The following is a 25,364-nucleotide window of genomic DNA, read 5'->3' as shown; positions in this document are numbered from 1 at the left end:
CTGTGTCCTCCCTTCCCCCTACCTTAGATGGGACAGAATGGCTGGAGGGGACTGGAGCTGAAGTTGGGTATTTCCCTTCCTACAGGCAGAAGGCTAGAGCAGACTGGAGTTGGCCATTTCCCTTCAGCCAGGTCAGTTAGGCTCTGATGAAACCCCAATAGGTTAAGTTCCGGTAAAATAGATTCTCTTGATGGCAGGCCTTGTTAAGAACAGAATGCTCTGGCATATTTCAAAATAATTACTTTCCTCTGGCTACTTGAAACCCTAAGGAGTTCTTCTCTGATCTTTACTGTGAGAACCTGGTAGAACTCCCAGGAGGTAAAACAAAGAAGTTTTCAGCTCACAGGCTTGTCCACACTGAGCCTCCAACAATTCATCAATTACAGTCTAGGCTTTCCTACCCTGTGCTGGTTCCTGTGGATGTTTCTGCTCAGGTAAGTTGTGATTCTCTGGATTCCCCTGCCTGTCTCTCCAATTCTGGGGGCAGCAGTTTGCACTGTGACCTTACTTCCCTGACAGATGTAAGAAGAGTTGTTGATTTTTCAGTTTGTTCGGTTTTTTACTTATTTTTAGGATGGAATGGCAACTTCTAAGCTCCTTACATACTGGACAGGAAACCAGAAATGTCTGTTGGGTTTTTAATGGCACTTTTCAATGTAGATGTTATCTCTGCAACTCTTAGATAAACATTTAAAACACAAAAGAAAGTAATCTGATCTGTGTTAAAATGTGAATTGCTTACTGAAATATTGGCAAGGTAGAAAGGCACTTAATTGTGCACTAACTGTCAATAGATTAAATAGCTATTACTCTCCATAGGCAAAGGTTAAGTTTTTTTGTAAGAAAAGAATTTCAACATCAATGGGTGGAGCATATAATAGTGGTTTGCTTTCAGAATACAGAGACAAAACATTACTTTTTATGTTTACCCAAGTTTTACATCATCATCTGTTCCTTTTGTATTATTCAAAGAGACACTATGGGTAGAGACCTCCGCATGTGAAAGAGTGACTGAAGAGTCTCATTAGTGATGCAGCCCTCTCTATACCAGCGTGCGTAAAAACATCCAGTAATCATTTTTGTGGTTTTTCAGGGTTTAGAGCTCTGAAGTTCTGTTGCAACTTGCAGACTGTCTCTCCCAAACTTCCTTATCATTCTTCCCTGACAAGAATCCTCTGCTCCTTTTAGTCTAGTTTCTGGACTCTTCCCAATGTGCCCTCTTTATTCCCAGTCTCTACCCTTGCTCATATTGTTTTTTCTTCCAAGGATGCATTCTGCCCTGCTCTGTGCCATCCAGTTCAAATCCAGACTTCTCTGTGAAACCCTCCACTATTCTGGCCTTTTTGGACTTATCTTGACTCTTCTAGTCTGCTCCACAGCATTTAGCCTTTTTGTTTTGTTGTATGGCTTCCTTTGTCTTATGTATTCAGAGCCTGTCTCCTCAATAAGAGATTATATCTTGTCTCTTTCATATGCCCCACAGCATTTAGTACAGTGGAAGGCACATAGCAGCTTTTGCTTGTTGATGACTTGCTTAATTGTTGTCTGACACATTGGAGTGTTTACTGCTATGGATGTCTGAAATTCTATAGTTATGAAAAAATTGTCAAAACTTTGCTTTACTTTGACTGTATGGCATTTTCTTGGGGATAGGGGCTACCTGTATATAGTTACCCAACTTGTGCTTGCTATGTGAAAATTGTTGGAATGGGTATCAAAACTATTATAATTCCACTTACCTTCATTCAAAGACTTTTCCGGTTTGTCATTTGATTTTTTAAAATTATTTTTTATTTTTGTGAGGACATAGTAGGTGTATATACTTATGGGTTACATGAGATATTTTGATATAGGTATGCAATCCATAATAATCACATAAGGATAAATGGGGTATCCGTCACGTCAGGCATTTATCTTTTGTGTGACAAACAATCTAATTATATTCTTTTTTTTTTTCCTTTTGAGAGGGAGTTTCACTTTTTGATGCCGAAGCTGGAGTGCAGTAGTACAATCTCGGCTCACTGCAACCTCCACCTCCCAGGTTCAAGTGATTCTCCTGTCTCAGCCTCCCGAGTAGCTGGGATTACAGGTGCCAGCCACCATGCTCGGCAAATTTTTGTATTTTTAATAGAGACGGGTTTCACCATGTTGGCCAGGCTGGTCTTGAACTCCTGACCTCAAGAGATCCACCCGCCTCGGCCTCCCAAAGTGCTGGGATTACCAGTGTGAGCCACCGCACCCGGCCTATATTCTTTTACTTATTTTAAAATGTTCAATTAAATTATTATTGACTGTAGTCACCCTATTGTGCTGTCAAATACTAGTTCTTATTCATTCTTTCTAACTTTTTTTTGTACCCATTAGCTATCCCCACTTTGCACCCTCTAATCCCCCCACCACCTATCCCAGCCTTTGGTAACCACCCTCTTGTCTTTCTGAGCCTGGCTTATTTCACTTAACATAATGACCTCCAGTTCCATTCATGTTGTTGCAAATGGCAGAATCTCATTCCCCCTTTTTTTTTTTTTTTTTGACTGACTAGTACTCTATTGTGTATAGGTACCACATTTTCTTTATTCATTCATCTGTTGATGGATGCTTAGATTGCTTCCAAGTCTTGGCTATTGTGAACAGTATACCAACAAGCATAGGAGTGCAGGTATCTCTTTGATATACTGATGTCCTTTCTTTTGGATATATATCTAGCAGTGGGATTGCTGGATCTTGAGGAACTTCGAAACTATTCTCCATAGTGGTTATTTTAATTTACATTCCTACCAACAGTGCATGAGGGTTCCCTTTTCTCCACATCCTCGCCAAAATTTGTTATTGCCTGTCTTTTGGATTTAAGCCATTTTAACTGGGGGAGATAATATCTCATTGTAGTTCTGATTTGTATTTCTCTGATGATCAATGATATTGAGCACCTTTTCATATGCCTGTTTGCCATTTGTATGTCTTCTTTTGAGAAATGTCTACTCAAATCTTTTGCCAATTTTTTAATCGAATTATTAGATTTTTTCCTATAGAGATGTTTGAGCTCCTTATATATTCTGGTTATTAATCCCTCGTGAGATGGGTAGTTTACAAACATTTTCTACCATTCTGTGGGTTGTTTCTTTACTTTGTTGACTGTTTCTTTTACCATGCAGAAGCTTTTTAACTTGATGTGATTCCATTTGTCCATTTTTGCTTTGGTTGCCTGTGCTTGTGGGGTATTACTCAAGAAATCTTTGCCAACTCCAAATGTCCTGGAGATTTTCTTGTAGTAGTTTCATAATTTGAGGTCTTAGATTTAAGTCTTTAATTCATTTTGATTTGATTTTTGTATATGGTGATTTTTGTATATGGTGAGAGATGTGGTGAGAGTTTTTTTCTTTTGCATGTGGATATCCAGTTTTCACAACATCATTTATTGAAGAGACTGTCTATTCCTTAATGTATGTTCTTGTCACCTTTGTTGAAAATGAGTTCACTGTAGATGTACGGATTTGTTTCTGAGTTCTCTGTCCTGTTCCGTTAGTCTATGTGCCCATTTTTATGCCATTAGCATGCTGTTTTTGTTACTGTAGCTCTGTAGTATAATTAGAAGTCAGGTAATGTGATTCCTCTAGTTTTATTCTTCTTGCTCAGGATAGCTTTGGCTATTTTAGGTCTTTTGTGGTTCCATATACATTTTAAGATTTTTTTAAAAATTTCTGTTAAGAATGTAATTGGTATTTTGATCAAGATCCCATTGAATCTGTAGATTGCTTTGAGTAATATGGACATTTTAACAATATTGATTCTTCCAATCCGTGAACATGGAATATTTTTCCATTTTTTTGGTGTCCTCTTCAAAGGACATTTTAAAATGATGAAACATTTCTTTCATCAGCGTTTCATAGTTTTCATTGCAGAGATCTTTCACTTCTTTGGTTAAGTCCTAGATATCTTGTTTTATTTGTGGCTATTCCAAATGAGATTATTTTCTTGATGTCTTTTTCCAGCTGTTCACTGTTGGCATACAGAAATGCTACTGAGTTTTGTATGTTGATTTTGTATCATGCATCTCTTCTAAATTTATCAGTTCTAACAGTTTTTTTTTGTGTGTGGAGTCTTCAGTTTTTTCCAAATATAAGATCATATCATCTGCAAACAAATATAATTTGACTTCTTCCTCTCTCATTTGGATACCCTTTATTTCTTTCTCCTATGTAATTACTATAGCTAGGACTTTCAGTTCTGTGTTGAATAACAGTTGTAAAAGTAGGCATCCTTGCTTTGTTCCAGATCTTAGAGGAAAGGCTTTCATTTTTTTCCCCTATTCAATTTGATACGAGCAGTGGGTCTGTCATACATGGCTTTTATTGTGTTGAGGTATATTCCTTCTATACCCCATTTGTTGGGGGTTTTATCAAGAAGGAATGTTGAATTTTATCAAATGCTTTTTCACCATCAATTGAAACGATGGTATGGTTTTTGTCCTTCATTCTGTTGATATGATGTATCACATTGATTGATTTGCATATGATGAACCATCCTTGAATCCCAGGGATAAATCCTACTTGGTCCTGATGAATGATCTTCTTTATGCATTGTATTGTTAAATCTGATTTGCTAATATTTTGTTGAGGATTTTTGCATTAATATTCATCAGCTATTGGCCTGTAGTTTTATTTTTTGGATGTACTTTTGTCTGTTTTTGGTATCAGGGTAATACTGACTTCATAGAATGAGTTTAGAAGTATTCTCTCCTTTTCTATTTTTCAACATGGTTTGAGTAGGATTGGTGTTATTTCTTCTTTAAGTGTTTAGTAGAATTCAGCAGTGAAGCCATCACGTCCCAGGCTTTTCTTAAGTGGGAAACATTTTATTGCAGCGTCAATCTCTTTACTTGTTATTGGTCTACTCAGGTTTTGGATTTCTTCATGGTTCAATCTACGTAGGTTATGTGTGTCTAGGAGTTTATCCATTTCTTCTAGGTTTTATAATTTATTGCCATATAGATGCTCATAGTAGTCTCTAATGAGCATAGTAGTCATTAATGAATTTCTGCCGTATCAGTTGTACTGTCTACTTTTCAATTTAGGATTATATTGACTTGGGCCTCTGCTCTTTTTTTTCTCTCTTTTCTTCACTCTTTTTTAGTATGGCTAAAAGTTTGTCAGTTTTGTCTTTTCAAAAAACCAACTTTTCACTTCCTTGATTTTTTGTATTTTTTTGTTTTAATTTCATTTATTTATCTTCTGGTCTTTATTATTTTCTTCTAATGGGCTTGCTTTGCTCTTGCTTTTCTACTTCTTTGAGATGCACTGTTAGGTTGTTTATTTGAAGTTTTCCTATTTTTTTTTTTGATGTAGTTTATATTGCTATAAACTTTCCTCTTAGTACTGCTTTGGTTGTATCCCATAGGTGTTGGTATACTATGTCTCCATTATCATTTGTTTCAATACATTTTTGATTCCATTATTAACTTCCTCATTGACTCATTGGTAATTCAGTAACATATTATCTAATTTCCATATGTTTGTATAGTTTCCAAAGTTCCTCTCATTATTAATTGATTTCTAGTTTTATTCCATTGTGGCCAGAGAAGATGCTTGATATGCTTTCAATTTTCTTGAAATTTTAAAGACTTATTTTGTGGCCTAACATATGGCCTATCCTTGAGAATGTTCTATGTGGTGAGGAGAAAAATGTGTATTCTGCAGCCATTGGATGAAGCGTTCTGTAAATATCTATTAGGTTGGTTTGGCCTACTGTACAAATTAAGTTTGATCTTTCTTTGTTGATTTTCTGTCTGGATGATCTGTCCAATGCTGAAAGTGGGTTGTTGAAGTCTCCAGCTATTTATGTATTGGGGTCTGTCTTTCATTTTAGCTCTAATAAAATTTGCTTTGTATATCTGGGTGCTCTGGTGTTGAATGCATATGTATTTACAACTGTTATATCCTCTTGGTGAATTGACTTTTGTCATTAGACAATGACCCTCCTTGTCTCTTTTTATAGTTTTTTGTCTTGAAATCTATTTTATCTGGTATAAACAGAGTGACTCTTGCTCTTTCTTGGTTTCCATTTGCATGGAATATCTCTGTCCATCCCTTTATTTTCAGTTTATATGTGTCTTTATAGGTGAAGAGTATTCCTTGTAGGCAGCAGATAGTTGGTTCTTATTTTTTTTTTCATCCATTCAGCCACTCTATATGGTTTTGTTTTGTTTTGTTTTTTTGAGACTGTCACCCAGGCTGGAGTGCACTGGCACAATTTTGGCTCACTGCAGATTCAGCCTCCTGGGTTCAAGTGATTCTCCTGTCTCAGCCTCCCCAGTAACTGGGATTATAGGTAACCGCCACCACACCCAGCTAATTGTTTGTATTTTTACTAGAGATGGGGTTTCACCATGTTGACCAAACTGGTCTCGAACACCTGACCTCAAGTGATCTGCCCACCTTGGCCTCCAAAAGTGCTGGGATTACAGGCATGAGCCACCACACCCGGCAACTCTATGTGTTTTCATTGGAGGGTTTAGTCTATTTCCATTCAGTGTTATTATTGATAAGTAAGGACTTACTCCTGCCACTTTGTTATTTGTTTTCTGCTTGTGTGGTGGCATTATCTTCCTTCCTTCCTTCCCACCTTTCTTTTTTCTGAAAGTAATTTTCTCTGGTGGTATGTTTTAATTTATTGCTTTTTTATTTTTTATGTGTCCGTTATAGGTTTTTTGATATGAGGTTACCATGAGGCTTGAAAACAACATTTTAAAACCCATTATTTTAAACTGATGAGAACTTAACTCTGCAAAAACAAAGTAGCAAACAAAGAGAAAACTAACAAAAACTCTACACTTTAACATCGTCTCCCTCTCCTACTTTTTCAGTTTTTTTTTGTTTTTTGTTTTTATTTTGTGGTGATATTTGTTCAATTTGTTGTTCCTGTGGGAAAGACAATTGCTGGATAATTTTTTTTTTTTGAGATAGGGTCTTGGTCTGTCACCCAGGCTGCCGTGCAGTGGCACGACCATGGCTCTTTGCAACCTCCACCTCCCAGGCTCAAGTGATCCTCCCACCTCAGCCTCCTAAGCAGTTGGGACTACAGGTGCATGCCACCACGCTCAGCTAATTTTTGTATTTTTTTTTTTTTTTGTAGAGATGGGGTTTCACTATGTTGCCCAGGTTGGTATCGAACTCCTGAGCTCAAGCAATCCACCCACCTTGGCCTCCCAAAATGCTGGGATTACATGCATGAGCCATCACACCTGGCCTAATTGCTGGAGAATTCTATTCAGCCCTCTTGCTCTGCCTCCCAACAAGGATTTCTTAAAGGCAATGGTTGGCCAGGTGCAGTGGCTCACGCCTGTAATCCCAGCACTTTGGGAGGCCAAGGCAGGTAGATCACCTCAGGTCAGGAGTTTGAGACCAGCCTAGCCAACATGGCGAAACCCTGTCTCTACTAAAAATACAAAAAGAGTAGTTGGGTGTGATGGCACATGCCTGTAGTCCCAGCTACTCGAGAGGTTGAGGTGGGAGAATTGCTTGAGCCCGGGAGGCGGAGGTTGTGGTGAGCCGAGATTGCGCCATTGCACTCCAGCCTGGGCGACAAGAGCGAAACTCATTAAAAAAAAAAAAAAAAAAAAAAAAAGCAGTGGTCATGTAGCTATTAAAGAAACCTGACATTCAACTCTGATGACCTTTGGATTCATGTTGCTTTAACACTATTTCTGCTTACCTAAATCTCCTCACACATTGAGTCTATAACTTTGGTTTCCTGCTTTGTCTAGAAAGTAAGATTTGGCAATAGTGTTCCGTTGCCTATCTACAGGAATATCTTAGGGTGCTATTTTAAATTTCCATGATATGGACTGGTACATGACCTCAGTAGTAACTATATTTATTTTCTGGATCCTTTGCACATCATCTTGTGAATATTTTCCATGGCACATAGTCAGTCTACAAGAGTACTTAGATCTCATATAAACTCATTTTAATTGAAAGGCAGATTGGAAGCTTAGTCCAAAGACCAATTTGTAAGTTTCTTGTTGGGTTATTAGCTTTTGTAGCCAAAGATAAAACTGAACTTACTATGCAATCTTCTTTCACTTCCTTAGTAATGGGGAAAATGTTCAAGATGCCAACATCTGTGTCCTAACTAATCATGTTATTATGGAATATTAAGTGGATCTTAAATGAATCTTTAAATTCTTAGGCAACAAGACGTGGCTACAGTCCAAGAAATTTGTCTTTCTAAATCTTTTGTTAGTTGGTAATATAGTCTAAATGTCTTGGTGTTCATTGAATTTTTTTCTGTACTTGCCACATGCAGAGAACATGAGTGTCTATTTTTCCATATTAACTAAAGAGTACAAAGAAAAATAGAAAAGGAGCAAGATAATTATTGTAGTTATCTGGGATACAAAAGTCTGGATTTTCAGCAAAGAGTAATGGTCTGAAGAGACCTATTTTCTTTTTTTTTTTTTTTTTTTTTTTTTTTTTTTTGAGACGGAGTCTCGCTCTGTCGCCCAGGCTGGAGTGCAGTGGCGCGATCTCGGCTCACTGCAAGCTCCGCCTCCCGGGTTCACGCCATTCTCCTGCCTCAGCCTCCCGAGTAGCTGGGACTACAGGCGCCCACAACCGCGCCCGGCTAATTTTTTGTATTTTTAGTAGAGACGGGGTTTCACCATGGTCTCGATCTCCTGACCTTGTGATCCGCCCGCCTCGGCCTCCCAAAGTGCTGGGATTACAGGCGTGAGCCACCGCGCCCGGCCTAAGAGACCTATTTTCTTTCTTTTCTTTTGAGACGGAATCTTGCTCCGTTGCCCAGGCTGCAGTGCAGTGGCGTGATCTCGGCTCACTGAAAGCTCTGCCTCCCGGGTTCATGCCATTTTTTTTTTTTTTTTTTTTTTGTATTTTTAGTAGAGACAGGGTTTCACCGTGTTAGCTAGGATGGTCTCGATCTCCTGATCTCGTGATCCGCCCACCTCAGCCTCCCAAAGTGCTGGGATTATAGGCGTGAGCCACTGTGCCCAGCCGAAGAGGCCTATTTTCACAGAAAGAAACACTGGTTATTGAAAGGAGCATGTGGCTCCCTGTGGTAAGTGTTTTTAAAAGGATATTTAGAGGCTACCAAGGGGGATAAAGTAAAAATAAGCTACATTACTTTTCTGAAGGAGGAGTATCCTTGTTAACTTAGGGGTAACTAAGGAAGGCTAACTCTAGGGAACTTCCAGAGAATGAGCCTATAGCCACTTACTATGCTGTTAGACAAGATTGCTCAAAGGACTCTCAGTGGAAACTATAATAGTGTGTCTTTAGACCTGGGAGGTAAATGATGGCTTAGGTATGGAGTAGTATTCTTCTAAGATGGAGACAGGTTTAAGAAATCTCAGATCTTATTAGAATTGAATCCTAGAAAACAAAAATTATATAACCCAAATATTCCAGATTTTTCCTGCTGGTAAGATGAGATCACATGTACACTTGTATCCAAATTTCATCAGCTGCAAGCCCTCACCTGCTCACAGAGGAATTTAAAACCCTTCCAAGGACGCTCTAGTTATTTCTGGCTGTTTTCAGAAGAGTTGTTTGCCACATGTGTTTGTAACAAGTTCACTTACATTCTTTTTTTTTTTTTTTTTTTTTTTTTGAGACGGAGTCTCGCTTTGTTGCCCAGGCTGGAGTGCAGTGGCGCGGTCTCGGCTCACTGCAACCTCCGCCTCCCAGGTTCAAGCCATTCTCCTGGCTCAGCCTCCAAGTAGCTGGGACTACAGGCGCCCGCCACCTCGCCCGGCTAATTTTTTGTATTTTTGGTAGAGACGGGGTTTCACCGTGTTAGCCAGGATGGTCTCGATCTCCCGACCTCGTGATCCGCCCGCCTCGGCCTCCCAAAGTGCTGGGATTACAGGCGTGAGCCACCGCGCCCGGCCACTTATACTCCAGCCTGCTAGCCAAAGCACCTTATCACTGCCTCTGCTGCAGATGCCCTTTGTGCAAACAGCATTGTCTGTGTCAAGGGTACTGGCTCCCTATTTTCACAAAGTTTCCAGTCCTTGAGGTACTGGGATCTAGGCCTGTCACCCAACGCTACAATAATTTTCTAACTTTGTACTTAAACAGCATTATTTCAGCCCAGAACCACATAAAGTCCTTCAAGAAAAGACTCCCTCAGCTTTGGCCATATACCCTTCTCCCCCACCAGGCCTCAAATCCAAAGATTCAGCCATAGCACCAGCACTCTACCTTACCTTCTTTTCTTTCCAGCTTTCATTCTCTTTTTCTGTGTGCTCCAGCAAATAACAACAAATGAAAACCAAGTTATCACTCCTTCAGCCCAACCCCCAGTCTCCATGTATATGAACTTATGCAAATAGATAAAAGAAGGGATGGGGGAAGTGTCATCTAATTTCTCTCGGACAAGGTTCTGGCACTACCTTCCTTCAGCCCAGCCAAGACACTGCCACACATATAATAAAACATAGGCTGTGTTTCTATTAGAGCTGGGTGGGAATAGGAACAGCAATTCAGAGGAAGGAAATAGTGGTGTAAAAGGAACCATCACTTCAGAAAGAGGATTACACTTTGAAAACATTAGTGGCGGCCGGGCGCGGTGGCTCACGCCTATAATCCCCACACTTTGGGAGGCCAAGGTGGGTGGATCACAAGGTCAGGAGTTTGAGACCAGCCTCACCAACATGGTGAAACCCTGTCTCTGCTAAAAATACAAAAATTAGCTGGGGCGTGGTGGTGCGTGCCTGTAATCCCAGCTACTCAGGGGGCTGAGGCAGAAGAATCGCTTGAACTCGGGAGGTGGAGGTTGCAGTGAGCTGAGATGGTACCATTGCACTCTAGCCTGGGTGACAGAGCGAGACTCCGTCTCAAAATAAAAAAAAATTAAAATAAATTACGTTAGTGGCTCCACTTGTCTTTCTTTTTACTGGTATCTTTAATTTTTTCAGGTTTAATTTCAAGATTGGGTCAAATTCTTTTGTTCCTTCATATTTAGACCCAGAAGAAGGCAGAAATTGATATTCATGGCTGAACAACTACTAGGTAAAAATTTTTTAAATCACAAAATGCTATGGAAAGTGACTGACAGTGTTGGTTTTGGCAGACCATTTCTCCTTAAAATAATTATATTTCATATCTGCAGCTGAAGCCTCTGTTCCATATATTGGTGGAATATCTTTTCAGGGCAAAGCACTCTTAATATTAAGACAGTATCACTCTTGAACTGAAGTTTTTGCAACACTGATGAAGTGCAAGTAGCCCTTTTTATTGTAATCACAATATGCAGATTTTCAAGCTGAAAAAAGTAGTTGAACTATTACCTCATGTCTTGAAGTAGAAGAATTTACAGACTTGATTTGTTAGATAGCATTACCTATGAGGGAAATGACATTGAACTCCACTTCAGTTGGTATGTAGTGAATAGACAGATAAAAGTGGAGAGGAGGAAAGTTCTAGAAGCTGTGGGTGAGAACAAAGGAGATCTTAAAATCATAAGAATTCTTGAATATTAAGAGTTGCTGACAACATAGAGGAGAGCTGGGAGTTAGTAAAAATATTGTAAAAGGTGGAAAGTGTTATAATGAGAAAGCAAATGTCTAGATTGACCTAGAACAGTGATTCTTAACTGAAGGAGATTTTGCTCCCTAGGGGAAGTTTGGCAATATCTGAAGACATTTAAAAAATAAACTTAAAAAAATTTTACAGTATTTTAGAGTTACAAAAAAAGTTGCAAACATAGTACAAACACTTGCCTATATCTTGACTCAGTTTCTCCTATTGTTAACGTCTTACGTTGGTATGATGTGTTGTTACAAGGAACAGATATTGACACATTATTAACTAAAATTTATACTTTATTTCGGTGTCCTTAGTTGGTACTTAATGTCCTTTTTCTGTTTCAGGACCCCATCCAAGAAACCACATTGTATTTAGCTAGACTTCTCTTGGCTATAACAGTTTCTCAGACTTTCTTTGTTTTTGATGACATTGACAGTTTTGAGGAGTACTGATTAGGTATTTTGTAGAATATCTTTTAGTTAGGATTTGTCTAATGTTATTATTTCGCTCTGTTGCCCAGGCTGGAGTGGAGTGGGATGATCTCGGCTCACTGCAAACTATGCCTTCTGGGTTTAAGGGATTCTCCTGCCTCAGCCCCCTAGTAGCTGGGAGTACAGGCACCCACCACCACGGCCGGCTAATTTTTGTATTTTTAGTAGAGACGGGGTTATGCCATGTTGGCCAGGCTGGTCTGGAACTCCTGACCTCAGGTGATCCGCCCGCTTCAGCCTCACAAAGTGCTGGGATTATAGGTGTGAGCCACCACACCCGGCCAATTTGTCTAATGTTATTCTGATATGGTATTTGAGGGGAGGCACTATAGAGGTGAACTGCCATTCTCATTATATCATATCTAAGACTATCAACATGACATCACTGATGATGTTAATCTTGGCCACTTATTCAAGGTAGCGTTTGTGGGATTTTTTTTTTTTTTTTTTTTTGAGACAGAGTCTTGCTCTGTCGACCAGGCTGGAGTGTAATGGTGTGATCTCGGCCCACTGCAACCTCTGCCTCCTGGGTTCAACCGATTCTCCTGTCTCAGCCTCCCCAGTAGCAGGGATTATAAGCATGTGCCACCATACCTGACTAATTTTTGTATTTTTATTAGAGGTGGGGTTTCACCATGTTGGCCAGGCTGGTCTCGAACTCCTGACCTCAGGTGATCTGCCCACTTTGGCCTCCCAAAGTGCTGGGATTACAGGCGTGAGCCACTGCACCTGGCCAAAGTTTCTTCATTGTAAAGTTATTTTCCTGCCTTTCCATACTATACTCTTTGAAAACAAGTCAGTATGTGCAGCCTTTACTCAAAGGGTGAGGAATTATGTACTACCTCCTTGAGGGAAGTGTATCTACATAAATTACTTAGAATTCTTCTCTGTGGGAAATTTGTATCTTCTCCCATATCTATTCATTGAGCCATCATTTCTTTACATCAGTATGGACTCCTGGATATTCTTTTCTTTTTTTTTTTTTGAGACGGAGTCTTGCTCTGTCACCCAGGCTGGAGTGCAGTGGTGCAATCTCGGCTGGATATTCTTTACAAACATTTTTTTATTTTTGCAAAAGGACTGGAGAGGGTGCTTCTGGCATCCTGTGGGCAGAGACCAGGGATGCTGCTCAATATCCTATAATGCACAGGACAGATCCTCACAAAAATAATTATCTGGCCCCAAATGCCAATAGTTCCCGAGAGTCTCTGACTACTCTCTCTGCTACTCTCACAGTCTCATACTCTGTTAGGAGGTGCTGCTTATGGAAATGCAACTCTAAGTTTATAATTGAAGTCAGTGAATAAAAGTTGTGTTTTCAGAAAACTTGGTTGGAATTTAGAAAATGAATAATTCTTTTGGTGTTCTGTAGACATCCAGTAGGAGGTTTTGTCTCTTTAAGGCTCTGTATAAACAAAATGAGCTGCAAAGTTGAGGCAGCTACCCAGACTACTCAAATCCAGTGGTATCCTCCACCTACCACCCTGTTATTGAAGAAAAGTTTTGGCTCAGTGTGTACAGATTGGCAGTCGGTATTGGAAGAATTTACTGAATATTTACTTAACACCAGTGTATGTGTTCCAGAGGCTGAGGAATCAGGAGAGGCTTTGGATTGAAGCTGGAGGTGGGAAAGGCAAAATTAAAAAGAAAATGCCACTTCCTTCAAAGTCTACCTCCCTACATGGCATCTATTCACTTTCCTGCCTCGTATTAGAACAATTGCACTCTACCGAGGTCGATTTTGCTTCTATAAGACATTTGGCAATCTCTAGACATGTTTCTGGTGGTCACAGCCTTGGAGAGGGATGCTACTAATATTTAGCAGGTAGATATCAGGGGTGCTGTTAAACATTCTGCAACGTACAGGGAAGCTCCTCCCCAAATTATCCAGCCCAAATGTCAATAGTGCCAAGTTTGAGAAACCTTGGACTAGAAGGAAAAGAAAACAATCTTTCAGTTTGATCAAATTAATTTCTGACAACCAAAGGGAAGTATATGTCTTGGTATATCCCCTCTTAAATGTGTGTGTGTGTTGTTTGTGTTTCACCAATCCCTTTTATCTACTGCTTTGACCAGATTACTCTTGGTGTTGTAAACATTGCAGAGCATAGGTGTACTTAAATAAAATCACACTTTTTACCCTGGACTATACTACCCTGAAAAACCAGTCCCTCCTCACCTCTCTGACTTCTTTCCATGTCACCTCTGCCCTTAGTTCTCTAGTTCTCTATGATCCGTCCGTCCAGTTGTACAAGGCCCAAGCCCAGACTGGCTTTATGACTTTTGCTCTTGATGATCCCCCCCTTTTTTTTTTTTTTGAGACAGAGTAGTGGTCGGTCTTGTTGCCCAGGCTGGAGTGCAATGGCGTGATTTTGGCTCACTGCAACCTCCGCCTCCCGGGTTCAAGCGATTTTCCTGCCTCAGTCTCCCAAGTGGCTGGGATTATAGGCATGAACCACCACACCTGGCTAATTTTGTAATTTTAGTAGAGACAGGGTTTCACTATGTTGATCAGACTGATCTGGAACTCCTGACCCCAGGTGATCCACCCACCTCAGCCTCCCAAAGTGCTGGGATTGTGGGCGTGAGCCACCATATCTAGCTCTTGATGATCCTTCTAACTAGACCATTCTTCCCCTGACCTGGGCCTGACTGGGTCCCTTTTATTATTCACATCTTAGCTCAAATGTTGACTTGGCAGCTAGGTCTTTCCAAATCACCCTATTTAAAGTACACCTTAAGGCTAGGCAAGGTGGTTCATGCCTGTAATCCCAGTAGTTTGGGAGGCTGAGGCTGCTGGATCACTTGAGGTCAGGAGTTCGAGACCAGCCTGGCTAGCCTGGTGAAACCTCGTCTCTACTAAAAATATAAAAATTAGCAGGGCATGGTGGCACATGCCTGTAATCCCAGCTACTTGGGAGGTGGAGGCAGGAGGGTTGCTTGACCTGGGAGGCGGAGGTTGCAGTGAGCCAAGATTGCACCACTGCACTCCAGCCTGGGTGACGGAGCAAGACTGTGTCTCACATAAATACATAAATAAGTAAATAAAATAAATAAAAATAAAAAAATACACCTTGAGGCTGGTCCAAAGATAGTAATTTATCTCAATTGATTGTTCACAGTCAGTTACAGATCAAACTCCTTGTTCTACTCTTTCACACCTTCTCACTACTACACTAGACTAAAAGAAAAAAAAAGTACAGCTTTACACAAAAATGCACTTTTAATTTCATAGTCACGTTTTATGTTGTCTATGACACATCATTTTCTGAAGTTATCTCATTTGGTTGCCTTATACATCAACATATAAGCTCCCTACGGGAAGTGACCTGTCTCTTGAGTTTGGCACCATATCTGTGTTCCCCACTCCCAGCTGGTCACAAAGTCACAGTTAAATAAATATTTGTTGAATGACTGTATGAATGAGTTTGAGGTAAAGATTTAAAATTTCTTGAAATTCTAAATTTGTGGAACACATTTCTTGTTATTGTTATTTCCTTAGCCTCTTAAAAATGGAAATTTGGGGGCCGGACACGGTGGCTCACGCCTGTAATCTCAGCACTTTGGGAGGCCAAGGAGGGCAGATTATGAGGTCAGGAGATCGAGACCAGCCTGGCCAACATGGTGAAACCCTGTCTCTACTAAAAATACAAAAAATTAGCCAGGCATGGTAGCGGGCACCTGTAATCCCAGTTACTCGGGAGGCTGAGGCAGGAGAATCGCTTGAACCCCGGAGGCGGAGGTTGCAGTGAGCCGAGAACGCACCCACTGCCCTCCAGCCTGGGCGGCAGAGTAAGACTCCGTCTAAAAAAAAAAAATTCTTAGAAAATTAGCCAAGTTAAATGAGTGAGAAAAATACCTCATAACTCTTCAAACCTAAGTTTTACCCCAAGGGAACTTGGTCTACTCCGTTTTATTTTCTGAGATACTATTTTCTGCAGTATCTTCTCTAATGCTTCATTACATGAACTTTTGAATATTGAAAGTTTAGAATCTTTTGCTTCATTGTTTCGATGCAGTTTATTTCTTTTTAATAATAATTTGAGGTGAAATTCAAATAACAAAATTAACCATTTTCAAGTGAACGATTTACTGGTATTTAGGACAGTCACAATGTTGTGCAACCACCACCTCTATCTAGTTTCAAAGCATTTCCATCTCTCCAAAATAAAACTCCTTATCCACTAAGCAATGTCTTCCCTCTCCTTAGCTCCTGGCATCCACTATTCTGCGTTGTGTCTCTACGAATTTATTTTGGAGACTTCGTTTAAATGGAATAGTACAATAAGAGATGTTTTGTGTGTGGCTTCTTTTAAATAACATATTATTTTCTTTTTTTCTTTCTTTCTTTTTTTTTTTTTTGAGACGGAGTCTTGCTCTGTTGCCCAGGCTGGAGCACAGTGGGTGGTCTCGGCTCAGTGCAACCTCCGCCTCCCAGGTTCAAGTGATTCTCCTGCCTCAGCCTCCTGAGTAACTGGGATTACAGGCACGTGCCACCACACCTGGCTATTTTTTTTTTGTTTTTTGTTTTTTGTATTTTTGGTAGAGGTGGGGTTTTGCCATGTTGGCCAGGCTGGTCTCGAACTCCTGACCTCAGGTGAACCACCTGCCTCGGCCTCCTAAAGTGCTGGGATTACAGGTGTGAGCCACTGCGCCTGGCCTAATGTACTATTTTCAAGTTTCATCTATGTTGTAGCGTGTATCAGTACTTCATTCCTTTTTATGGATGAAAAAATTCCATTGTATAGATGTACCAAATTTATTTGTCGAGTTATATACTGATGGTCATTTGGAGTGTTCCACCTTTTGGCTTTTGTAAATAGTGCTGCTATGAACGTGAGTGTACATATATTTGAGTACTTGTTTTCAATTTTTTTTTTTTTTGGACAGAGTCTTGCTCTGTCACCCAGGTTAGAGTGCAGTGGCACAATCTCAGCTCACTGCAACCTCTGCCTCCTGGGTTCAAGCGATTCTCATGCCTCAGCCTTCTGAGCAGCTGGGATTACAGGCGTGTGCCACCACACCTAGTTTTTTTTTTTTTTTAATTTTAAAAAAAATTTTTAGTAGAAATGGTGTCTGCCTTGTTGCCCAGGCTGGGCTCGAACTCCTGGTCTCAAGCAATCTACCTGCCTTGGCCTCTCAAAGTGCTGGGATTACAGGCATGATCCACCACGCCCAGCCTCAATTATTTCGGGTATATACTTAGGAGTAGAATTGTTGGGTTATTAGTAACTCTATGTTTAACTTTTTGAGGAACCGAAGTGTTTTCCACAACAGCCGCACCACTCTGCATTCCCACCAGCAATGTAGGAGGATTCCAATTTCTCCATATTCTTGCTAACACTTGTTATTTTCCAGTGTTTTTTTAAAAAAATTATCATTATAGCCATAAGCGGGTATGGAGTGATACTTAATTGTGATTTTGATTTGCCTTTCCCTAATGTCTAGTAATGCTGAGCATCTTTTCATGTGTTTCGTGGTCATTTTTAATGTAGCTTATTTCTTACATTTGGGTATTTCTGAACTTTTACAGCTTCTGTTATATAGTACAGAAGATGGAAAGATCAGAAGCAAACAAGAATGAGAAAGCTGTTTTTACAAAATTATGTTTGTCAAATGCCCCAAATGTCTTCCCGGCCCTAATCCCTGAGAGTGTTACATTTTCTGTTACAATGGGAAGTTCCTTTCTGATATCAAGTCTACAGGCTTGGAATATTTGCTGATATAGTTAAATGAAATAGCAATAATGTCATAAAAGTGGCAGACGGGCCAGGCACGGTGGCTCACGCCTGTAATCCCAGCACTTTGGGAGGCTGAGGCAGGCGAATCACCTGAGGTCAGGAATTCGAAACCAGCCTGGCCAACATGGCGAAACCCCATCTCTACTAAAAATACAAAAATTAGCCAGGCGTGGTGGCGGGCGACTGTAATCCCAGCTACTCCGGAGGCTGAGGCAGGAGAATCGCTTGAACCCAAGAGGCAGAGGTTGCAGTGAGCCGAGATCACACCCTTGCACTCCAGCCTGGGCGACAGAGGGAGACTCCATCTCAAAAACCAAATGAACAAACAAAAAGTGGCAGATAGGAAATAAGAAAAGCAAGCTATCAACTCCATCAGCACGTTGGGTAAGGAGGAGTTTGCAACCTGGAGTGGACGTTTGTTGAGGGGTAGATTAAGCACATCCAGATGATAACAAATGTATTAGAAAAGTTTAGATTGGTTTCCGTAACAAATGATGTAAAGGAGAAGAAATAGTCTTTCTCTTCAAAAATTCCAGTTGCTTCCTCAGACATATTCCATCTTTTCCTGTTTTCCTTAGATATTCCTGTTGATTTTTTAATCCAAGCGAATCAGGGTAATTTAGTAAGTGTGGTTATGATAATTTTGTTTATGGTTATATTGTAAAATCTCTAGAAAATGGTATGAGGTCAGTATCAGTGTCAGTGTGGGGTGATCACTGAACTGAGAGTCAGGAGATCTGTGTTGCAGTCCCCAGTTCAGAAATAACAAGTTTTGTAACCTTGGGTAAATTATTTAACCTCTTGGAGCCCCAGTTTCCTCATTTTTAAATAAATAAATGACTGGCCTTTTGATGATCTTTAAAGTTCTTTATTGCTCTATCATTCTATTTGAAAAGTTCCTGTGTTAGGTACTTCAAATTTCACAGGCAAATGCATATCCTTTCTTTGTTTACATTTACAGAAAGTAAAACTGTTGCCTTGATCAAACCTGTATCATGAAAATAGTTTTTTTTTTTTTTTTTAAACAAAGAGGCCCAAGGACACAGTCTTCGAAGTGCTGAAGCCATGCACCTCTTTGTGTACTGGCTAAGTGCCTGGGTACACTTGTACATGTGATGATCTGCCCTCTGCCCTGAGGTTTCTTAATCTAGGTTTTGCAATGTGTGTCATAGATGTTTGTTTTTCAAACATGGTGCAACGGGCTCAGACAGGACATAGCACTGCCTCCTATTCAGTGGCTAAAACACTTTTCATCTTCTGCATTTTTCCAATCTTTCATGCTGTAACTTCTGTGATGATCTCAAATGAGGACACTTTGACTTTCACTTAATCTGATGACGCATTTTATTTTCTACAGGAAGGTACTGGGTTTTGAAACTCCCCCCTTTGTTTTTCCATTTGTAGCAAAAGTCATAATAAATGGTGAGGTCATTCTGCCCTGCCACTATAGGGGTTTTCTTCTAACATAGGCCCCAGTGAGCTCTGGGTCATCTCATTGCCACAAGAGTACAACTGGCAACTTTAGTCTATGATGAGGAGTCAGGAGTTTAAGATCTACCTGGGAAAAATTATGTTGCATTTAGGTACAGCACAGCATGAGTTTGTTCATAATCCTGGGATTAATACAAAAAGTCAATGGAAAGAGAAAGGCTAGCAATCTCAGATGAATGTTGCTGATAGGGTCGATACATTAGTATTTTTTTTTTTTTTTCAATTTTAGAGGTTTTCTCATCTTGAACACTGTAGCAGATAAAGGCTCTATTAAAGTTCACTATCAGATGACTTTGTCAGGGAACTGATCTGATCTGGATTATCTGAAAATCTGATTTTGATATTTTTATTACCCCATGGCTATTTCTTTTCTCTTAATTTACAAATGTACTTTGCATCAGTGCTTTCCTTTGTATCTGTATTTAGTCTTTCTTTCAGTCTTAGGTTAACTTAATTTTTTTTTAAATAGCAACTTCTGCAACGCTGGGAAACAAGGTATAGTATGGGGTATGGATAAGGGAGGTATGATTGAAGCTGAAGGGCCTTTTTTTTTTTTTTTTTTTTTTTTTGAGACAGAGTCTCCCTCTGTCGCCCGGGCTGGAGTGTGATCTCCCTCACTGCAAGCTCCGCCTCCTGGGTTCACGCCATTCCCCTGTCTCAGCCTCCTGAGTAGCTGGGACTACAGGTGCCTGTCATCACGCCTGGCTAATTTTTTTTTTTTTTTTTGTATTTTTAATAGAGGCGGGGTTTCTTCGTGTTAGCCAGGATGGTCTCGATCTCCTGACCTCGTGATCCTCCCACCTCGGCCTCCCAAAGTGCTGGGATTACAGGCATGAGCCACCACACCTGGCTGAAGCTGCAGGGTCTTTTAAGGTTAATGTGTTCTGTTCAATTAAGCTGTCTTTCCTCCCTCTTTTTTTCCCAATAGAATGTTAAAATAGTCTCCTGCAAAAAAACCTCCCCAATTTCAAATACCAAACAAAAGAAATGACCTCTCTCTCTACCCAGAATCAAACCCAGGGTGAACTTCTCCCAAGAGAAGACATTTATAGCAAATACCTTGAGAGTGAATCACAGATTTTAAGAAATTCATTTTTAGCTATTATATGTATCTAATACAGACTGTCTCTATACAGGCAGCTCCCAGAATCTGTGGCTCACCTCAGCTCTTTCTTTCCTTTCTTCCTCCTTTCTTCCTTTCTTCTTCCTCTCTTCCTCTCTTCTTCTTCTTCCTCCTCCTCTCCCCTCCTCTCTTCTCCCCTCCCCTCCCCTCCTCTCTCCTCCTCCTCGTCCTCCTCCTCCTCCTCCTCCTTCTTCTTCCTTCTTCCTTCTTCTTCTTCTCTCTCTCTCTCTCTTTTGGCCAGGGTCTCACAGTGTTGCCCAGGCTGCTGTCTTCTTCTTCTTTTCTTCTTCTCCTCCTCCTCCTTCTCCTTCTCCTTTTCCTTCTTCTTCTTCTCTCTTTTTTCTCTCTCTCTCTTTTGGCCAGGGTCTCACAGTGTTGCCCAGGCTGCTGGAGTGCAGTGATGTGGTCATAGGTCATTGTAACCTGGAACTCCAGGGCTCAAGGGATCTTCCTGCCTCAGCCTCCCAGAGTACCTGGGACTCCAGGTGCATGCTGCCACACCCAATTAATAGTTTTTTTTTTTTTTTTTTTTTTTTAGAGATGACATATCACTATGTTGCCCAGGATGATTTTGAACTCCTGGACTCAAGTGATCCTCCCGCCCCAGCTTCCCAAGTAGCTGGGACTTCAAGCATGGGCCATCACACCTGGTCTTAACCTCAACTTTTTACAAGCTTGTTTCAATGGTATCTATGAAATAGTTCAACAAATCTAATTTTGTTGCCAAAAGGCAATAATTTAGGTATGATGATCTAGAACAGCTTAGGAATTGGTCCTCCCTAAGACTATACTCTCTTTATTGAGCCATGGTGCAAATAGGCTCTATGTGAAGGTTTCCGAATTCTCTGTAGCTGTACATGACTGTACATAGACTAAATACATTCCTGAAAGGCTATTTGTAAAGCAAATTTTCCTTCAGTAAGGCTCATTTTTCTACTGATTGTCTCTTTATTCTTATTTATATTACAAAAGAAGTGCCTAGTCACTTCACCTCTTTTGCTCAAATAGAAGTATATAAAGAAGTCTCTGATCCCTTTCTGTAGAGATAACAACTGTTCATTATCTAGTATAGACCTTTCCAGATGTTTGCTGCACACACGTACTGTGACATATACTTATTTTTTTTTCAAAATGAGAATGAATTATGTGTACGAACTGCATATTGCTCTTATTCGCTTAATAATATATCACAAACATCATTTCATGTCATTATGTTTGCATATAGATATTTAAATAATTGTGCCTCATTCTTTTTTTTTTTTTTTTTTAACCTAACGCAGTATTCTATAGTATGGATATACCATAAGGTATTAACCATATTCCTATTAATGAACACTTGAGATTTTTGATTAATTTTTCACTATTAAAATAATACTCTGGTTACTATTCCTGTGCATATATCTTTGTGTATTTGTTCAAGTTTCTCTGTATAATAGAGCCCTGTACATGAAAATGTCAAAGAGTATATGCATTTTAAATTTTAAAAGATACTGCCACATTGTCTTTTTAAAAAGGCCAGGCTGGGTGCAGTGGTTCACGCCTGTCATCTCAGCACTTTGGGAGGCCGAGGCAGGTGGATCACCTGAGTTCCGAGTTCGACAGCAGCCTGGCCAACGTGGTGAAACCCCATCTCTACTAAAAATACAAAAGTTAGCTGGGTGTGGTAGCGGGCACCTATTGTAATTCCAGCTACTCAGGAGGCTGAGGCATGAGAATCTCTTGAACCCGGGAGGCAGAGGTTGCAGTGAGCTGAGGTCGTGCCGCTGCACTCCAGCCTGGGCGAGAGTGCAAGACTCTGTCTCAAAAATAAATAAAATAAAATAAAGGGACCAAAACTATTTACACTCCTACTTAGAATATATGAGTGCAGGCCGGGCGTGGTGGCTCACGCCTGTAATCCCAGCACTTTGGGAGGCCCAGGCAGGCGGATCACGAGGTTGGGAGATTGAGACCATCCTGGCTGACATTGTGAAACCCTGTCTCTACTAAAAATACAAAAAATTAGCCGGGCGTGGTGGTGGGCACCTGTAGTCCCAGCTACTGGGCAGGCTGAGGCAGGAGAATGGCGTGAACCTGGGAGGCGGAGCTTACAGTGAGCCGAGATGGCGCCACTGCACTTCAGCCTGGGTGACAGGGTGAGACTCCATCTTGAAAAAAAAAAAAAAGAATATATGAGTGCAAGTTTCTTCATATTCTTGCCAAAATTGAATATTATCAATCTAAAAATCTTACCAACTTGAAGGGGAAATAAAATATATTTAATAACCTTTTATATCTATTTCTAAAAGTAATAATTATTCATTCAAACATATTGTTAAAAAATGTTTTATTTGAATAACAGTAACTTGGCTTGTACCATGTGCCATGTAGGATCCAAGTGAAGCAGACAGTTTTATTACAGAATTTTGGTTTGAAGAGGGATGCTTTGAATAAATATCCAAAGGTTTAATCAGTCCAATAGTCCCAGTGGGACTATTCACTCGGTCTGAGTGAAATAGTCCCATAATTATTTAAGTATAATGATGGGGTTTGTCTATTTCATAGAAGGCATTAGCAATAGGAATATTTGTAGGATTGGCTGGGTGCGGTGGCTCACGCCTGTAATCCCAGCACTTTGGGAGGCCGAGGCGGGCGGATCACAAGGTCAGGAGATCGAGACCACGGTGAAACCTCGTCTCCACTAAAAATACAAAAAAAATTAGCCGGGCGCGGTGGCGGGCGCCTGTAGTCCCAGCTACTCAGGAGGCTGAGGCAGGAGAATGGCATGATCCCGGGGGGCGGAGCTTGCAGTGAGCTGAGATCGTGCCACTGCACTCCAGCCTGGGGAACAGAGGGAGACTCCCTCTCAAAAAAAAAAAAAAAAAAAAAAAAAAAAAAATATATATATATATATATATATATTTGTAGGATTGATGGGAATGGGGATTAACTTGGAGGTCAGATAGTGATTTAGTGAATGAAGTGGCTGTAGACCACTTCTCAAGGAATTTGTCCTTAGCTGTAAAGAAAGTCACTGAATAAATAGGAGAATCTGGAGAAAGATTTTTCTGGTTCTAGCTTCCTTTTTCTCATCTGTGAAATGAAGAGGTTGAACTTGGTGATTAATAGCCATCATTTTATACACCCTTGTCATAAATCAGGAATTTTATAGGCATGATTTCATTCCCTCAGAAGAGTCTTATGAATGAGGTACCATTATTATCCCCAATTTACAGAAGAGGCTGAGGCTCAGGAAAATGTTACATAACTTGGTCTAGAGTGGTTGGCTTAAGTCCAAACCCATATGGTTTCCATCCTGCTACTCTGCATCTAAGTAGCTTCCCAGCACTAACAGTGGAAGATTTTGAGTAAGGGACACATTAAAATTTTGTTATTTTACTGGTCTTTTTAAAAATAGGACATATTGGAAGCTTTTTGTATCTTAAAGGGAAAGGATAACAAAGAGACATTTAAGGCAAGTTATGATATCGATGACCTATCTTTTTTCATAATATTACTGGGCTAGAATCACTACAGAGAGTGGGCAAAAATATACGAAAAGCAACGTTCTTACAGATTCAACGACAACCACAGCAGATTTTTCGCATACTTATGGCCTTATGGATAATAAAAATATTTTGTTATTTTTGATCCTTTATAGGAAGGTTGCACAAACAATTTCAAGGATAACTGTGGAGGATTTTATTTAGGGGGGGTTGGAGTTATCTTTAAAAAGGACAAATAAGGAGTTTCATGAGAGAAACTGAAATTAAGTTCCATTAAAATCCTGCTGTGATTTTGACGTGGACCACAATGTCCTGATGGATTAATTTCCAAAGACTTGACTCCATACAATACTGTGTCTTCCTATCTGGGTGCATTAGATGTCTGTTTGTTTTGGTGTTTCCATTAATTTAAAAACCTGAAAAATGTGCCAGAATGAAAAGAAATAGTTATTTTGAAAAAACAAATCGTTTCTCAAAAATAACATTTAGATGTAGCTACTATGCCTTTGATCATTTTTTAAAGGAGTGGCTTAGGTTATTATTTATGTTCACAGTGAGATCATCTTCTGCCTAGGTTTCTGATTTCACTGGTTGTTTAACACAAGCCACTAAAGACAATATTTGGCCTGGTTGTTGGGTCTGCCAAAAATAAGGTTTGTTAATGACAAAATCTAACACAACTTGTCAATGCAAATATTATTATGAAGTCCTGCTGCTTGTATTTGGACCGCAAGAGAAAATTATTATTATTCTACAAACCCGTGAAGTTTAACACGCAAAGGCTTGTTACACAGTCAATGAAGAACAGTTGTTTTTTGCCCTTCCATAAATAACTAATGCCAAGAGCAGCCTGGCTATCTGTTTCAGCTTCTTGTTACAGAATAATAAAACAGGCAAGGCCTAAATATCAGTGCCTCTTAACAGAGCTGTCCTTTAAATTCTGTTTAGCTTCTAACAGACTAATTCTCATGCTTTTAGTACTTACGACATTGTATTTTGAATCTGTCAATTGCATTGTACATTTCCCTAACTCTTCCATTTCCATACGTTTATCTACTCCATTTCCAATTGGTTTGGTAGTTCTGGGTAGGACTCATTACAGAGGCAGCTTGATGTAGCGGCAAGCACCCTGGTCTAGGAGTCATAAGCAGTGTAGTAGGAAATTCAGGCTGTTACTAGTTAGTTGTGTGACTGGACAAGACACTTAACCTGCATCTATTTCTTCATCTGTGAAATAGGGATAATAATACCCTATCTTCCTAATAAACAGCGTTGCAAATGTTCTCTTTAAAATGTCAGACAGCTGCTTGGGAAATATTTTGCTCCTGGGCAGTAATTTCTGGAAGGTTTCTGATGACAAGAAATTAAGCAAGGTTTGTTTTGACTCTGAAAAAGGAAAGCTGGAAATAGCGTGGTTATACTTGGTTTCCTTTTTGGAGATATAGTTCTTCTTTCCTCTTCAACTTGGGTGCAGTTAAATGGGGAAGAAGGTG

At 40.1% G+C, this 25,364-nt stretch overlaps 1 protein-coding gene across 3 annotated transcripts in view; it reads left to right on the top strand.

Annotated features, from left to right (window-relative positions):
* Positions 1-293: 293 nt before the first annotated feature.
* The window catches only part of ACSL4 (acyl-CoA synthetase long chain family member 4), a 110,700-nt gene continuing 85,629 nt past the window's right edge, over positions 294-25,364 (top strand). For all 3 annotated transcript variants that reach the window (XM_065538129.2, XM_065538128.2, XM_065538127.2), the window contains exon 1: positions 294-434. The gene's annotated coding sequence lies outside the window, so the exon portion shown is untranslated. The remainder of the gene's footprint in view (positions 435-25,364) is intronic.

This window comes from Macaca fascicularis, chromosome X (genome assembly GCF_037993035.2).
Source record: "Macaca fascicularis isolate 582-1 chromosome X, T2T-MFA8v1.1".
In the NCBI taxonomy this organism is placed as follows: Eukaryota; Metazoa; Chordata; class Mammalia; order Primates; family Cercopithecidae; genus Macaca; species Macaca fascicularis.
This window is presented reverse-complemented; position numbering and strand designations above follow the sequence as displayed.